This window comes from Bos taurus, chromosome 11 (genome assembly GCF_002263795.3).
Source record: "Bos taurus isolate L1 Dominette 01449 registration number 42190680 breed Hereford chromosome 11, ARS-UCD2.0, whole genome shotgun sequence".
Classification (NCBI taxonomy): Eukaryota; Metazoa; Chordata; class Mammalia; order Artiodactyla; family Bovidae; genus Bos; species Bos taurus.
In genome coordinates, this window is record NC_037338.1 from 23,346,638 (window position 1) to 23,365,562 (window position 18,925).

At 35.9% G+C, this 18,925-nt stretch overlaps 1 long non-coding RNA gene across 1 annotated transcript in view; it reads left to right on the forward strand.

The window, feature by feature from the left end:
• The window catches only part of LOC132346511 (uncharacterized), a 262,306-nt gene extending 244,015 nt beyond the window's left edge, over positions 1 to 18,291 (forward strand). The window contains exon 3 of the long non-coding RNA XR_009496334.1: positions 18,141 to 18,291. This is a non-coding gene — a long non-coding RNA (uncharacterized lncRNA). The remainder of the gene's footprint in view (positions 1 to 18,140) is intronic.
• The last annotated feature ends 634 nt before the right edge of the window (positions 18,292 to 18,925 follow it).

Sequence of the window (18,925 nt, forward strand, 5' to 3'; positions counted from 1 at the left end):
GACAAAAATAAACCCCTCATTTCTTAGTTTTGACAAAAGATCAAAGATCCCTTCAAGCCATTTCTTCTAAAGATCCCAATTTGTTTTGGAATTAGTTCTTTGAAGAGTGATCCTAATTTTGAGTACTTGCTGCATGCCTGTATTGTTCTTTTATGTGTTTTGATCTAGTTTCCATAAATCTTTACAATATAGGCAATATACTTATAAAGTAACCAAAATGAAAGCTCCAAAATATTCAATAATTTTTGTTCAGTTTTTCTTTTAAAAAGTTGCAATAATAGAATCAAAACTAGGTTTTCCTTGTCAAAAAAACCCCCACAACTTAGCAATCCCCAAACAGATAAATGCGAATTATTTTGAGGAACAAAAGATGAGGTTCACTATCACTTCTCATGCTTTCTGGCAATAAACTTAAAGAACATACTATGGAATAGAGTTACAAGATCTCAGAAGAGTTGTGCTGAGTTTGTCTGTCTGAATTTCCTATAGTCTAAATAATCTTGAAACCATTATCAACACCATTCATGTGGTTTAGGCATTTATTTCTTCTCCTGGGAAGTGGTAGCACGTGGAAATGCTTTCCTATTCACTGGGCGTGAAGCCAGCACACTGTGGCTCCCTCCTTCTCCAGGCCTAGGCAGTCATTTGCACCATAGAACTTATGACTATAATGATCTCCTATCCTGAAAAATCAACTACAGGATTCATGAATTATGTATAGATCAGGTGGAGTGTGGTAATGAATGAATAATTACCAAATATTCATGGGATTATTCATATACAAATGACCTTTCAATACAAGTAGAATTAATCACGTCATAAGTAAATTGAATCATATATAAGTGTTAAAAACTTTTAAAAGTACTTCCATAGACCCGTTATTTAAATGTCATTTGTTGGAATTGATTTGGTAGTTTTCATTCCATTTTATGAATTTCCAAGTTACATAAAATGTAGATTTTTAAGATCTGTGATAGGTTGGAGTTCTCATTACTGCCATGAGTGCTTTTCATTAATGATCTGTTAGAAATCTCACTTGGTCTTTACAAAATCTTAGCATTACAAAAAAAGAAAAAAAAAGAAAGTGTGGTAAACCACAGGTGAGCAAAATGCAATTTAACAGTGTGTGTTAAGCTTTTATGTTCTTTGTGGGCCAGAAGTGATTTTAGTAATTATCCCAACTTTCTAAGAGCCCTGGTCTGTGGACTATTTCTGCTTTCACAACTGCCTTTTCTTTTGGTGTTCTTAGAACCCCAGTTGTGAAATATCAATAATCTGCCCCCTTCTTCAAAGTGACGTTGCCTGGATACAGCAGTTTATGTCCATAATCATCATATATGCCTTAGGATATTCCCTTTAAAAAGAAAAACAAAAGTGTGAATTCCTTTGTGCCTTTGAAAAAAATGTCAGAAAGATATTTTGAGAGTGAGCATCACTCACACATTTTAATCTATCACTCTATAACTCCTTTTAAACATAATCTTAAAACTTGAAAATTAGAATGCTGTACTTCAGCCAAGTAATTTTTTCAGGGGAATCACCTTCTTCCAAATTCACTGGTTCATTCACTGTCACTCTCGCCAAAGACTCTCATCTTTATCTCATCCAACAAGCTCACCACATTACTGCAAGCCTTGCTGTCTTTAGTCTGCCATAGAGCCTTTGCATATTTGGTGCCAACAATGCCTTTGCACTCGGCTTTGCATAGATTTGCGCTAGTTACATATTGTGTTTGGTAGTTTCCTTTATGTTTTGTTGTATGAGTTATCCAGTCACCAATGTTACACTCTAAATTCCATTATGGCAAAGATAAATTGTTTGAAAATATAGCTTTTATTAGTATTTAGGTATAACAAGGCCAACAGATCAGAAGATGACTGCCATTAAGAAAAGGAATTTGTTATACTTGCAGATCCCAACAGATGAAGGTATGATACACCATGGGGGCCACACAAGAAAGTGTTAGGGGAAGCACACTGATTGAAACCGCCCACCCTGGCCAGGCACCATAGTAACCATTTGTGTGAGTTGTTTTACAACAGGAGGTCCTGGTAAGGAACATAGAACTAATAAGCCTCCACCAACTGGAAGAGTTCGGGAAAGGTCAAAATGAGACACCACATGTCTGACCACCTCCCAGAATCCTTCTGTCTGGCATTCATCTTGGCTGAACAAGGCATGCACCACCAGCAAGGACTCTTGAGTTAGAATGATTGGCTAAAGAAAACCTGGAAACTAATCCCATCACCATAAAACTGGAGACTACAAGCCATGTGACAGAGCTGTTCTCCTGGGTTCCCTTAGCCTGCTGCTCTCCGCCCGGGTGCCCTTTCCCAATAAAATCTCTTGCTTTGTCAGCAGATGTGTCTCCTCAGACAATTCATTTCTGAGTGTTAGTTTCAGACCCTGGAAGGGGTCCCCTTTCCTGCAACAGAAGCACCAGGGTCAGTCAGGAGGCAGCGGGAGCAGAGGCAAATAGGGCAAGAGCTTCTGTTGTAGCTTCCATGAGAAAGAATGGGCAAACCAGGGGAAACAGCCTGTAAATAGTGAATCAATGGCTACTGACTAGATTGAATAATTTCAGTGGGTTTTGGGGTGTGGCGTCTATCTCTAGTTTTCTGGTACTTGGTCCTAGGATGATTAAGGCAAAGAAATAGTGACCTAGGATGTAAAGGTTTAAGAGAGATGATTAGGGATATGGGTTCTAGTTTGGTCGATTTGCATATAAAAAGTATGGACCAGCTCTTTGCTAGAAATTAGCTAGCCCTAGGAGAAGAAGTCTTTCTGGGGTCACCAAGGTTTCAAGATATCAGAGCATCAGAAAATACAAGCCATGGATAATCCACTAAGGTTTCTACATTTTAACTCTTAATCAGTCAGTTCAGTCACTCAGCCGTGTCTGACTCTTTGTAACCCCATGGACTGCAGCATGCCAGGCTTCCTGTCCATCACAAACTCTAAGAGTTTGCTCAAACTCATGTCCATCGAGTTGGTAATGCCATCCAACCATCTCATCCTCTTTTGTCCCCTTCTCCACCTGCCTTCAATCTTTCCCAGCATCAGAGTCTTTTCCAATGAGTCAGTTCTTCAGATCAGGTGGCCAAAGCATTGGAGTTTCAGCTTCAGCATCAGTCCTTCCAATGAATATTCAGGACTGATTTCCTAGTACTACAAAAATAAAATGAAACACACTTGCAACAACATAATTAACTGTCTATGAGGCAATCACACTCTGTGTATTTTTTTTTTTCCCAGTCTATCTGGGATAGTTAGCAAGGGTTAGCCTTACCAGTATATATATATATATATAAAATCAACCAAAGCACTTCTACCCAATAGTTATGTTTTATTGTCCATTCCCTGTAGCTGAGGATCATAGGAACAGACATATAGTTGAATGAGATGGGCTTATTTCTCATTGCAGCAAGGGAGATGCATGGCATGGGCAACTGTGGGGTGTCTCAGAGGGTGTTGGAAGGATTTGGACATGGATTGGTTAGGTGTTTTTAAAGAGAGTCCAAAACAATGGAATTGTGGTCTGGATTGGGTTTTGTCTGAGACTGAGGGCAGTTCTGTTGCAGGAAAGGGGACCCCTTCCAGGGCCTGAAACTGGGCTCTTGTCTAACACTCAGAAATGAATTGTCTGAGGTGAGATCCATCATGCTCCCAGAGTAACCCTGTCTGATGTGACTGCTCTGTGAAATGGTTTATGATCAGTAGGAGGATGCCAGTGCCTACGTGTGAGTGCCAGGCCAGCTTCTAGATGTCAGGGCTTGCTTTTCTTTTTCTCACTGTAGTGTGTAAGTACTAAATGTATGTGTGTGTTACAGTCAGTTGCCCAGTCATGTCGGACTTTTTGTGAGCCCCTGGACTGTAGGGACCCACCAGGCTCGAGGAATATTCCAGGAAAGAATACTGGAGTGGGTTGTAATATCCTACTCCAGGGGAATCATCCTGACTCAAGGATCTATCCTCGTCTCGTGTGTCTCCAGCATTGGTAGGTGGATTCTTTACCAACGCACCACCTGGGAAGCCCTAAACTTGTGTATACAGAGTCAATTCTCATTATTAGTAAAGTCACAAAGTCACAGTGAATATTGAATTAATATATATGGAAACATTGCTCCTATGGGAAATAGGAGTTAGGTTCCTCTGAGCCATTTATATTAAAACCATTTGTAGTCAATCGATCAGTACATAGTCTTGTATCATGTGTATTTCTGTTTAAAGACACCTTACTTAATATATATTGTTGATTCATTAATATTGAACTCACAGCCAATATCACTGTAACTTATGTCTGAATGAAGCTCGTCTAACACGTGTATTTTATTTGATTAAGACACATCACAGTTTTCTTGCATTTGGAAACACTAAATAGCATGCCTACCATTTAGGGACATTGTAAACGACAAAACCACTACCAAAAAAATACAAAAATGTCAAAAAATGTAAGACTAAACAGACTATACTCATTATGCACAAGAGAGGAGACAAGAGGGTAAATCATAGCCTTTTTCAAACTCAGCTGGAAAGGTACACATTGGAGAATTTAAGTTTGCTGCTGCTTTCTGTTCATCTGTGCATGACCACAGAAATGCCACAGGTAATGATTCTGGGGTTACAAACAAATTTTAGTCACTAGGCAAATTCATAGGTAGAGAATCCACATTTAATGAGGATTGACTGTGTAAATTATCTCTAATCCTCTGAAGAATTCTTCAAGACAACATTGAAATGAAAAAAATTCTGAGGCAAATGGGGTGTGTTCCTTACTCATGGTCACAGAGCTGGTTTCTGGAAGAGTCAGAATTTGAACGCAAATCTGTTTGATCTAAAGTCTTGTTTGTCCTAACAAATCATACTGCTCCTGTTTTGAATGAGGATATATTCTCTTAAAACATTTAAGTCTTTTCTTAAATTTGAGAAGGACATTATAAATAATATTTCCAACATACCAGTGTATTATCAAGTACAAAAACTTGGTAGTGAATATAATGTTTCTTTCTTAAGAATTATAAAGTATGAATTATTGCAATTCACTCAGAATGTAATATAATGCCTGCATGTATCCAACATGATCTGTAATTACAGGACACCATGATTAAGGGAGTGCCTCTTTTCAGAGACTGCAGGAAGCCAGGAGAGATTATTGCTTAAATATTAAAGCAATGCTAGAGCCTTGAATATTGTATCTTAGCTTCCAGTATGAGATGGGGTGAATTCTAAAACAAATACATGTCAGGAAACAGGTTGAATAGCGAGAATTCCCGATGTTTGGCATGATAATGATGAACTTTAACCTTGGGTCTGAAAAAACTGAAAGGGTTAAAAAAAAAAAAAAACTAAATGTACTTTTTAAAGAACCTGTATTTTAGAGGAAAAAAATTTTTTTTCATTAATTTACTGAAATTACTTCTTACCTTATGTAAATCTAAGTAAGTGTTAGCCTTGGATTATATACTTGAGTTTACCTCTTATTATAAGTAATCTCAGAGTAGATGTATTGTCTCAGTTTCTAAACCTTTTTGAGAGAACACAGGACATCAAACAAATTGAAAAATTTTAAGTGGAAAAACTTGAAGGTTTTAGTATAAATGTTGATGTAAGTCACATTTAATATAAAATGAGTCTATATATATAATCCCATATAAGTTCTTATATTGACCTGAACATTGATAGAAGTCTTGCAGGCAGACTGTATATGGTACAAATTAAGCCTTTGTTTCTCATGAAAAAGCAATAACATTAAAATAGATATGATAAGTTTAATCTTTGGAAGGAAGAATTACAATTTTTAAGGAGCATCTACAAAATTCCAGACCCTCTGTCGACTACTTTTACATGCATAACTTTATTTAATTTTCTCAATTTTATGAGACAGTAGTAGAATGCCTCAAATTACTCAAACACGAAGACTGAGTTTTTGAAACTAGACTTTCCAGCTAGAAACTAGTAGAGACAGATTACGAACATAGACTTCTGCAGTCATGTCTATAACTTTTGCAAAGCTTACTTCTTCACCAGAAGGATGAAACCTGACAAAATTTTCCACAGTGCTGTATGACCAGAAAAGCTAATATTTTACTCACTCAAAAATGAATTTTATGGCAGAAATTCTGCAGATGAGAGGGTGCTAGAATCAGCAATTACAACTGGTTTTTGTTTACTTTAATGATTATGATGAGTGCAGATATTCTGTAAATGAACGTTGCCTCAAATAGTAATGTAAAGAAGAATGCCTCTCTAAATCAGAAGCTATTACTAGGACCTTCCTGATTGTCAGTTATTTGGTTCAAGATTCCAAATCACCTCAACAATGTACCCTCCAGCTCAAGAGAATTACATGATCTTTATGGATTATGGAGAAAAATTTATCTATTTGATTACCATAAAAGCTGTTATTTTATTTCAAAAAATTTTTTCACGATGACAAAGTTAATCATTTATAACATGTTAAAAATGTTTACAAATGCTATTTTATAAATGCTTATAAAATAGCAGTTTTAAGGATACTAATATAAATCTTAAGAGAATATAAAAAACTCAGATGAACTTTGATAAAGCCTAAAGACATCTGATGGAGAAGGCAATGGCACCCCACTCTAGTACTCTTGCCTGGAAAATCCCATGGATGGAGGAGCCTAGTAGGCTGCAGTCCATGGGGTCGCTAAGAGTCAGACACGACTGAGCGACATCACTTTCACTTTCATGCATTGGAGAAGGAAATGGCAACCCACTCCAGTGTTCTTGCCTGGAGAATCCCAGGGACAGGGGAGCCTGGTGGGCTGCCGTCTATGGGGTCGCACAGAGTTGGACACGACTGAAGTGACTTAGCAGCAGCAGCAGCAAAGACATCTGATACTCAAATATTATTCATCTATGTTAAAATGAATGTTTTTCCTCTTTATTTTTATTTTTTTTAAAAATGTATTAGTTTTAAGTAACTGGAATCTTTCTTCATTGTCCTCAGAATGTTGCAGGAAGGGGGACCACTTCCAGGGCCTGAAACTGGGCTCTTGTCTAACACTCGGAAATGAATTGTCCGAGGGGACACATCTAGTGACAAAGCAAGAGATTTTATTGAGAAAGGGCCCCAGAGTGGAGAGCAGTAGAGTAAGGGAACCCAGGGGAACACCTTTGCCATGTGGCTCACTGTATTGGGTTTTATGGTGATGGGATTAGTTTCTGGGTTGTCTTTAGCCAAGCATTCTGACTGAGGGTCCTTGCTGGTGGTGCATGCCTTGTTTCGCCACGATGGATGCCAGTGAGAAGGATTCTGGGAGGTAGTCGGACATGTGGTTTCTCCTTTTGACCTTTCCTGAACTCTTCCAGTTTATGGAGGCTTATTAGTTCTGTGTTCCTTACCAGGACCTCCTGTCATAAAACAACTCATGCAAATAGTTACTATGGTCCCTAGCCAGGGTGGGGGATTTCAGTCAATGTGCTTCCCCTAACAAAAATACAATGTTTCTTTCCTTACTTCTGTTTTGTGTTAAGGATTCAGTCTATTGCAGAAAATGTTATTACTTAAAAAATCTTATTTTATTAAGAAATTATATGTAGTAAATGCAGAGTTCTGGTTGACGGGGTAAAAAGAAATGAAAAACGTGTTTTACTGAAGGTGGAGGAGAGGATTAATAGTTTATAGGTTAGTCTTTAGGGAATATCAAACTTAAATGGGAAGTTTAGCAAAACATGGTCAGTTCTGCTCTTTTTCTAAGCTTTAGAAATTATAATCCTTCTTCAGATAGATATCTGTAATATGAGATGGCTCCTAGAATAATGAATTATTGAACTATATAACATGTATAACTTACTTAGAAAATTATACAATGTGTCCTGTTTCAATAAAATGAAATATCAAGGATACAACATATTTTCATGATTTTTAAACATTTTGCCTATGAATATACAATTGACCAGCAACATTATGGAAACCAAAACAAAAGCAACAAAGGAAACCTTTCTCTACTCCATCCCAGTGGTGTCATTGTCATAATCAAATGATTACTTATTCTTGGGCTTACTGTTCAGTTCTTTTGGCCTAGTTGTCTATCTTTTCAAAACCAATAGTACATGGTTATTAATTGCTATGGTGTTAATATGATACCTTTATGAATTTTGGTAAAACTTCTTCAGGTGGTTCTTTTGAACATTAGGTTGACTAATAATGAATGTTCCTATTTTCATATATGAATTCAATCTGCAAAAATAGTACTGAGATTAGATTAAACTAAAGAATTTGGGAGAAACTGACATCTTTATAATATTAAGTTTTCCAATTCATTAACAAACTATAATCTAGTTATTCAAGTCTTTATTGTTTATTGTAAAATATTTTGTAATTTTTTCACTAGTTGTAAAAGCATCTAACATTTAATTTATTCATTGGTATTTGATATTTCAGGTAAATAGTATCACTTTACATTTTACTTTCTGGCTATTTCTTGCCATATGTGAAATTATTAGAGTTCTAATGAATATCAAAATTATTTGTGTGTATATATACATGTGTGTCTATACATATATATTTGCTAATAGGCAGTGATTCTAAACATTATCCATTAATTCTAAACATTTATCAGTGGATATTTTTGGTTTCTTTTTCTGTATATCCAGTTATTTCATCTATGATAGTTAACAGTTATACTTCTTATTTTTCACTCCTTATAGCATTTTGTTATTTTTTTCTTTCTTTTTGGATTTGTAATATTGTAATACTTTCAGATGTACAGCTCAGTAATGCATATATATATTTCATTTCAGATTCTTTTATCTTATAGATTATTACAAAATACTGAGTACAATTATCTGTACTATATATTAGGTTCTGTTGGTTATCTAATTTATATATAGTAGTATGTATATGTGGAGAAGGAAATGGGAATCCACTCCAGTGTTCTTGCCTGGAGAATCCTGGGGACGGCAGAGCCTGGTGGGCTGCTGTCTCTGGGGTCGCACAGAGTCGGACATGACTGAAGCGACTTAGCAGCAGGAGCAGCAGCAGTGTATATGTTGATCCCAAACTCCCAACTTATCTCTCAGTTTTTTGTTCTTGCTTTGTTTTTTGCACTTGGAAGGACTTCCCTGTGAATGCTGAATAGAAATGTCAATAATATTCTTCTTTCTCATTTTCAATGGAACACTTTCGTAAGACACCATTAAATATGATGCTTACTCCCCCGTGTCAGGAAGATCCCCTAGAGAAGAGAATGGCTTACTGACTTCAGTATTCTTGCCTGGAGAATCCCATGAACAGAAGAGCTGGCAGCTATTGCAAGGAGTTGGACATGACTAAAGTAATTTACCATGATGCTTATTGATCATTTTTTCTAATGAATTGTTTTATGTCAGTCAAGTTTATTATTCCTTTTGTTCAGAACTATTTTCTTGTGCATGAGTGTTTTTTTTTAATAATCAAATCACTTTTTATTTAGTTCTGATATAAATATCCTACCAGCAAAATGAATCAAATTCAATTCATCTTATTTTTTTTAGATACTTGGAATGTAATAAGAAAGATGATCATTTCCAGAAAAAAAGATCATTGGATTATCTTTCAAAATATGCATTCATTCACTCAATATGCATTATTTGATCCATCAAATAAATAATGACTACTTACTATATATAAGACCTTATGATAAGACCACATTTTGATATAGAGTGAACAGCCTATGTTTTTTTTTTTTAATTTTATTTTATTTTTAAACTTTACAATATTGTATTAGTTTTGTCAAATATTGAAATGAATCTGCCACAGGTATATCTGTGTTCCCCATCCTGAACCCTCCTCCCTCCTCCCTCCACATACCCTTCCTCTGGGTCGTCCCAGTGCACTAGTCCCAAGCATCCACTATCATGCATCGAACCTGGACTGGTGACTCGTTTCATACATGATATTATACATGTTTCAATGCCATTCTCCCAAATCTTCCCACCCTCTCCCTCTCCCACAGAGTCCATAAGACTGATCTATACATCAGTGTCTCTTTTGCTGTCTCGTACACAGGGTTATTGTTACCATCTTTCTAAATTCCATATATATGCGTTAGTAAACTGTATTGGTGTTTTTCTTTCTGGCTTACTTCACTCTGTATAATAGGCTCCAGTTTCATCCACCTCATTAGAACCGATTCAAATGTATTCTTTTTAATGGCTGAGTAATACTCCATTGTGTATATGTACCACTGCTTTCGTATCCATTCATCTGCTGATGGGCATCTAGGTTGCTTCCATGTCCTGGCTATTATAAACAGTGCTGCAATGAACATTGGGGTACACGTGTCTCTTTCCCTTCTGGTTTCCTCAGTGTGTATGCCCAGCAGTGGGATTGCTGGATCATAAAGCAGTTCTATTTCCAGTTTTTTAAGGAATCTCCACACTGTTCTCCATAGTGGCTGTACTAGTTTGCATTCCCACCAACAGTGTAAGAGGGTTCCCTTTTCTCCACACCCTCTCCAGCATTTATTGCTTGTAGACTTTTGGATCGCAGCCATTCTGACTGGCGTGAAATGGTATCTCATAGTGGTTTTGATTTGTATTTCTCTGATAATGAGTGATGGTGAGCATCTTTTCATGTGTTTGTTAGCCATCTGTATGTCTTCTTTGGAGAAATGTCTATTTAGTTCTTTGGCCCATTTTTTGATTGGGTCATTTATTTTTCTGGAGTTGAGCTGTAGGAGTTGCTTGTATATTTTTGAGATTAGTTGTTTTTCAGTTGCTTCATTTGCTATTATTTTCTCCCATTCTGAAGGCTGTCTTTCACCTTGCTAATAGTTTCCTTTGTTGTGCAGAAGCTTTTAAGTTTAATTAGGTCCCATTTGTTTATTTTTGCTTTTATTTCCAATATTCTGGGAGGTGGGTCATAGAGGATCCTGCTGTGATGTATGTCAGAGAGTGTTTTGCCTATGTTCTCCTCTAGGAGTTTTATAGTTTCTGGTGTTACGTTTGAGATCTTTAATCCATTTTGAGTTTATTTTTGTGTATGGTGTTAGAAAGTGTTCTAGTTTTATTCTTTTACAAGTGGTTGACCAGTTTTCCCAGCACCACTTGTTAAAGAGATTGTCTTTAGTCCATTGTATATTCTTGCCTCCTTTGTCAAAGGTAAGGTGCCCATATGTGCGTGGATTTATCTCTGGGCTTTCTATTTTGTTCCATTGATCAATATTTCTGTCTTTGTGCCAGTACCATACTGTCTTGATAACTGTGGCTTTGTAATAGAGCCTGAAGTCAGGTAGGTTGATTCCTCTAGTTCCATTCTTCTTTCTCAAGATCGCTTTGGCTATTCGAGGTTTTTTGTATTTCCATACAAATTATGAAATTATTTGTTCTAGCTCTGTGAAGAATACCATTGGTAGCTTGATAGGGATTGCATTGAATCTATAAATTGCTTTGGGTAGTATACTCTTTTTCACTATATTGATTCTTCCAATCCATGAACATGGTGTATTTCTCCATCTATTAGTGTCCTCTTTGATTTCTTTCACCAGTGTTTTATAGTTTTCTATATATAGGTCTTTAGTTTCTTTAGGTAGATATATTCCTAAGTATTTTATTCTTTCCGTTGCAATGGTGAATGGAATTGTTTCCTTAATTTCTCTTTCTGTTTTCTCATTATTAGTGTATAGGAATGCAAGGGATTTCTGTGTGTTGATTTTATATCCTGCAACTTTACTATAATCATTGATTAGTTCTAGTAATTTTCTGGTGGAGTCTTTAGGGTTTTCTATGTAGAGGATCATGTCATCTGCAAATAGTGAGAGTTTTACTTCTTCTTTTCCAATTTGGATTCCTTTTATTTCTTTTTCTGCTCTGATTGCTGTGGCCAAAACTTCCAAAACTATGTTGAATAGTAATGGTGAAAGTGGGGACCCTTGTCTTATTCCTGACTTTGGAGGAAATGCTTTCAATTTTTCACCATTGAGGATAATGTTTGCTGTGGGTTTGTCATATATAGCTTTTATTATGTTGAGGTATGTTCCTTCTATTCCTGCTTTCTGGAGAGTTTTTATCATAAATGGATGTTGAATTTTGTCAAAGGCTTTCTCTGCATCTATTGAGATAATCATATGGTTTTTATTTTTCAATTTGTTAATGTGGTGTATTACATTGATTGATTCGTGGATATTGAATAATCCTTGCGTCCCTGGGATAAAGCCCACTTGGTCATGGTGTATGATCTTTTTAATGTGTTGTTGGATTCTGATTGCTAGAATTTTGTTAAGGATTTTTGCATATATGTTCATTAGTGATATTGGCCTGTAGTTTTCCTTTTTTGTGGGATCTTTGTCAGATTTTGATATTAGGGTGATGGTGGCCTCATAGAATGAGTTTGGAAATTTACCTTCCCCTGCAATTTTCTGGAAGAGTTTGAGTTTTATTGATTTGATTTTTCTCCCTTTGTTTCTTGGTGAGGCTGGCTAATGGCTTGTCAATTTTATTTATCCTTTCAAAGAACCAGGTTTTGGCTTTGTTGATTTTTGCTATGGTCTCTTTTGTTTCTTTTGCATTTATTTCTGCCCTAGTTTTAAAGATTTCTTTCCTTCTACTAACCCTGGGGTTCTTCATTTCTTCCTTTTCTAGTTGCTTTAGGTGTAGGGTTAGGTTATTTATTTGACTTTTTTCTTATTTCTTTAGGTATGCCTGTATTGCTATGAACTTTCCCCTTAGGACTGCTTTTAAAGTGTCCCATAGGTTTGGGGTTGTTGTGTTTTCATTTTCATTCGTTTCTATGCAAATTTTGATTTCTATTTTGATTTCTTCTGTGATTTGTTGGTTATTCAGCAGGGTGTTGTTCAGCCTCCATATGTTGGAATTTTTAATAGATTTTCTCCTGTAATTGAGATCTAATCTTACTGCATTGTGGTCAGAAAAGATGCTTGGAATGATTTCAATTTTTTTGAATTTACCAAGGCTAGATTTATGGCCCAGGATGTGATCTATCCTGGAGAAGGTTCCATGTGCGCTTGAGAAAAAGGTGAAATTCATTGTTTTGGGATGAAATGTCCTATAGATATCAATTAGGTCTAACTGGTCTATTGTATCATTTAAAGTTTGTGTTTCCTTGTTAATTTTCTGTTTAGTTGATCTATCCATAGGTGTGAGTGGGGTATTAAAGTCTCCCACTATTATTGTGTTATTGTTAATTTCTCCTTTCATACTTGTTAGCATTTGTCTTACATATTGCGGCACTCCCGTGTTGGGTGCATATATATTTATAATTGTTATATCTTCTTCTTGGATTGATCCTTTGATCATTATATAGTGACCATCTTTGTCTCTTTTCACAGCCTTTGTTTTAAAGTCTATTTTATCTGATATAAGTATTGCTACTCCTGCTTTCTTTTGGTCCCTATTTGCATGGAAAATCTTTTTCCAGCCCTTCACTTTCAGTCTGTATGTGTCCCCTGTTTTGAGGTGGGTCTCTTGTAGACAACATATGTAGGGGTCTTGTTTTTGTATCCATTCAGCCAGTCTTTGTCTTTTGGTTGGGGCATTCAACCCATTTACGTTTAAGGTAATTACTGATAAGTATGATCCCGTTGCCATTTACTTTATTGTTTTGGGTTCAATTTTATATACCGTTTTTGTATTTCCTGTCTAGAGAATATCCTTTAGTATTTGTTGGAGAGCTGGTTTGGTGGTGCTGAATTCTCTCAGCTTTTGCTTGTCTGAAAAGCTTTTGATTTCCCCTTCATATTTGAATGAGATCCTTGCTGGGTACAATAATCTGGGCTGTAGGTTATTTTCTTTCATCACTTTAAGTATGTCTTGCCATTCCCTCCTGGCTTGAAGAGTTTCTATTGAAAGATCAGCTGTTATCCTTATGGGAATCCCCTTGTGTGTTATTTGTTGTTTTTCCCTTGCTGCTTTTAATATTTGTTCTTTGTGTTTGATCTTTGTTAATTTGATTAATATGTGTCTTGGGTGTTTCACCTTGGGTTTATCCTGTTTGGGACTCTCTGGGTTTCTTGGACTTCGGTGATTATTTCCTTCCCCATTTCAGGGAAGTTTTCAACTAGTATCTCTTCAAGTATTTTCTCATGGTCTTTCTTCTTGTCTTCTTTTTCTGAGACCCCTATGATTCGAATGTTGTAGCGTTTAATATTGTCCTGGAGGTCTCTGAGATTGTCCTCATTTCTTTTAATTCATTTTTCTTTTATCCTCTCTGATTCATTTATTTCTACCATTCTATCTTCTAATTCACTAATCCTATCTTCTACCTCTGTTATTCTACTATTTGTTGCCTCAAGAGTGTTTTTAATTTCATTTATTGCATTATTCATTATACATTGACTCTCTTTTATTTCTTCTAGGTCCTTGTTAAACCTTTCTTGCATCTTCTCAATCTTTGTCTCCAGGCTATTTATCTGTGTTTCCATTTTGATTTCAAGATTTTGGATCAATTTCACTATCATTATTTGGAATTCTTTATCAGGTAGATTCCCTATCTCTTCCTCTTTTGTTTGGTTTGGTGGGCATTTATCCTGTTCCTTTATCTGCTGGGTATTCCTCTGTCTCTTCATCTTGTTTAAATTGCTGAGTTTGGGGTGTCCTTTCTGTATTCTGGCAGTTTGTGGAGTTCTCTTTATTGTGGCGTTTCCTTGCTCTGTGTGAGTTTGTACAGGTGGCTTGTCAAGATTTCTTGATTAGGGAAGCTTGTGTCGGTGTTCTGGTGGGTGGAGCTGTATTTCTTCTCTCTCCTTTCGAAGACTTGGGTTGCTTTTCTGGGTGCCTGATGTCCTCTGCCGGCATTCAGAAGTTGTTTTGTGGAATTTACTCGGCGTTTAAATGTTCTTTTGATGAATTTGTGGGGGAGAAATTGTTCTCCCCGTCCTACTCCTCCACCATCTTAGCTCCTCCCCCCTGCATGAGTGTTGAGTTGCTTCAGTCATGTACGACTCTTTTCTCCTTTATTCCTCTGCATTCTTGTTGCTATTCATTTAATCTTACATCTATTTTAACCCTACATATACTATTAAGATTATTACAGATACAAAGAACATCTTCTGTATTTATATGCAAGAAGTCTTCTTTCTTATATGCAAGAAGTCTTGCATATAAATACAGATGACATGATGCGGTATACCTGCATTTCCATTTCCATTTAATATGTAATTGATACAATTAGATTTAAGTCTTATCAACTCACTAGTTGTTTTCTGTTTGTTCTATTTCATCTGTTCTTTGCCCCATGGTTCCTTTTGTTTTTCTCGGGGGAAGAACAAAATTTTCTTCTATTTTCTCCCTTGATGATATCAGTGAAAAATTGCTGCTGCTGCTGCTGCTGCTAAGTCACTTCAGTCGTGTCTGACTTTGTGCGACCCCATAGATGGCAGCCCACCAGGCTCCCCCGTCCCTGGGATTCTCTAGGCAAGAACACTGGAGTGGGTTGCCATTTCCTTCTCGTAAAATACAAATAAAATCTGAAGATTAATTAATTATCGTGTACTAATTTTGATTTCTTCCTTTTGACAATCATAGCATGTTAATATAAGATATTAGCATTATAGAAATGCTTTCCTGATAGCTCAGTTGGTAAAGAATCTGCCTGTAATGCAGGAGACCCAGGTTCGATTCCTAAGTCGGGAAGATCCGCAGAAGAAGGAATAGGCTACCCATTCCAGTATTCTTGGGCTTCTCTTGTGGCTCAGCTGGTAAAGAATCTGCCTGCAATGTGGGAGACCTGGGATCAATCCTGGGCTGGGAAGATACCCTGGAGAAGGGAATAGCTACCCACTCCAGTATTCTGGCCTGGAGAACTGTATAGTCCATGGAGTCACAAAAAGTGGGACATGACTTTCGTTTCACATTGTAAATCAGGGGTAACTTGAGATATATTCCCTGCATTATATTATAGAGGCTAGTTACTCCAAATTTCCAAACCTCAAATTTTTCATTTTTAAATTACTTTTATTAAGTTTCTAACTTGGAGTGAATATCAAAGGTTATGTGTAGAAGATTCTTAATGATAAGTCTGACCTATAGGAGGCCCTTCTGCTAGCAATTATAATAAGTTTTTAAGAATTACTATTTCACACAATCACACAGCATTTAATTCTGACCCTCGATTGTGATCCTCAGCAATCTGAAAAATTCACCCATCCCCCAAATTTTTCATTGAAGAATTTGAACAACAGATGTATTCAGCATTATGCATACGTTATTTCATTAACTCCTGGCAGTATTATGAAGCAAAACTTTTATATTTACACTCGAAGAAAATAAACAAAATTACTGTCAAACTGTGTGAGGTCACAGAATTATTAAGTACAAATATGTAATGCAAATCCTCTTATGGCTGGTTATACAGTCTATGTTCTTTATATTACTGCTTCAAAACCTGAAATTCATAATTAATATCAGGAGAAACAAACAGTTGGAAAAGGAAACAAACAGAGATGATTATGGTAGGTTGATTGAAAGTCTCAGCCACTTCTCCTTTAATTTGTGAAGATAAAATAGAGATACTCATTTTTATTTTGAGCTATTATGATCTTTCATCATTTTTTTTTTCAATTTTCTGTTCTTTTGCTCAAGTGCACAAAGAAATGTAGAGTACAGTAAGGAATATGGACCAACTTTAATTCATCTATTAGTTCTTTAAGACAAAATTAACTAGACCAGAATTTATTTACTTTAATCCAGGGAGGGAAACACATACACAAACACCTTTTTAACAGTGCACATAGAATAAGAATAAAATGCCTATGAAAATAAAATTTCATTAAAAATTTTTGAACAATGACATGTAATGTCTGATGATAAACCATTTTCTAGTCTGAAAAATCTCCCTTGAGTTTATTCCTAGATACAGGTATGCAGTCTGTTATATGTTGGAGTATGTAATTTTCATCTGTTTAGCATCATGTCCCTGTTTAGCATCATATATAATGCTAGAATGTTTTTCTATTTGAAGCAGATAATAAAGCTTTAAATATTGTTTGTTATGGTGGCTTCATTCTTGTGTCAGACAACTGCTAAATACCTCACGAAATATAGACAAAGCTACTGTATTTTGCTAGTCAGTGCTTACATGTTTTTATGTATATACTGCTTTTACTCATAGCCAAAAATGTAAGCAAAATATTACTCTGTAGAAAGATAGAATAAATTGTAGGTGACAATGGGTAACTAATATTTGAAAGATATAATTAGGAAATACTACAGTGTTTTCCAAGATTTTTTTTTTGTATCACCATACAAATATGTGTTATGCTTTAGACTATGCTTTTCCTCTTATTTTAATTAAACACATATTTATGGAAATCTTGATTTGGAAACAGCACTGTTAATAGTCTAAGGAAATATGACATTGCTTATCAACATTTAATTATTTGCATAATCAGTAGAGTGTAATTGGTATTTCTCCTTATATTCAATATGATCTAGTTGTCACCCATCATAGAAATTACTCTGGAAGACTTTTATTTGCATATTGGCTTTGCATTAAAATATGCAACATAATGACCGTTTAGCTATATTAGTAAAAAAGGTATCACTGTCAAGTCTGTCCTCACAGGAACTTCACCAAAACTTATCATTTAACTTTGAAGAAAAATTACATCAAAAAGCAAATTATAATCAGAGTGACATTTGGTATGCATGAAATCAGAAAGAAGAATTAAGTAGGTAATGAAATGGCTTTGGAATCTGATAACCTAATGAGTTCACATGATTTCACTTTATAATAACCCTAAAGGAATAGTTAAATTTATCAACATTTGGTATTTGTAATAGTAAGAATTAAAATATTCAACTTGTTTGTGCTCCAAAATGTGTATTTTCTGTGTAAATGGCTTTAATATTCTTCATGTGATTCACCTCTGAGCTGTTAAACACAAATTGATATGATGATAATAATATACAAACAGCAGTAATTAGTATAGCTTATCTCACTATATTTGAAGGAAAATAAATCAATAAAGCACACTCGAATGGGCATTTAAAGCATGTCTCCAAAAAGACTTTCATATTGGCTTTAATCAAGTAATTTCCTTATTTTGTTAATTACAGTACCCAACAAACAGAAGGAAAGGGTAAGATAAACAACAACAACAAACATTTTATTGTTAAGGACAGAGAGAGAATCATGCTTAATACATGATTATTATTTCTATTTTTCAAATTCATAGAGATTGTGCACACCTGCTCAGTTGTTCAGTTGTGTTAGACTTTGTGACTCCATGGACTGCAGCCTGCCATGCTCCTCTGTCTATGGCATTTTCCAGGCAAGAATACTGGAGTGGGTTGCCATTTCCTTCTCCAGAGGATCTTCCTGACCAACCCAGGTAAGCAACCCATGCCTCTTGCATTGGCAGGCAAATTCTTTACCATTTAGCCACCTGGGAAGCCCTTATAGAGATTATTTGTGCTGTGCTGTGTTTAGTCACTCAGTCATGTCCAACTCTTTGCGATCCCATGGCCTGTAGCCTCCCAGGCTCTTCTATCCATGGGGATTCTCTAGCCAAGAATACTGGAGTGGGTTGCCATGCCCTCCTCTAGAGGATATTCCCAACTCAGGGATCACACCAGGTCTCCCACATTGTAGGTGGATTCTTCATCGTCTGAGCCACCAGGGAAGCCAGTAGAGCTTATTTAGCAAGTCTCAATTATAATAGAAAGTAAGTTCTATAAGGTGAAGCTTTAACTGCCATGATCACTCCTATATTCTTAGAATCTTGCCTGACAAAATTTCTGCTTTAAAAATGTATATGGAATGACAATCTGACTGAATATATAAAAATGCTTTTTAAAAGCTGTTGCTGGAAATTAAAACTGATCTTGAAAATTTTTATATTAAAGTAGTATTTTAGTTACTTATTTTATATATACTGATGACACACCCACTATATGCATGGCATTATGTTGAACATAGGGAAGAATACAAGTGTGAAAGTTAAAGGAGTATGACTTTTAT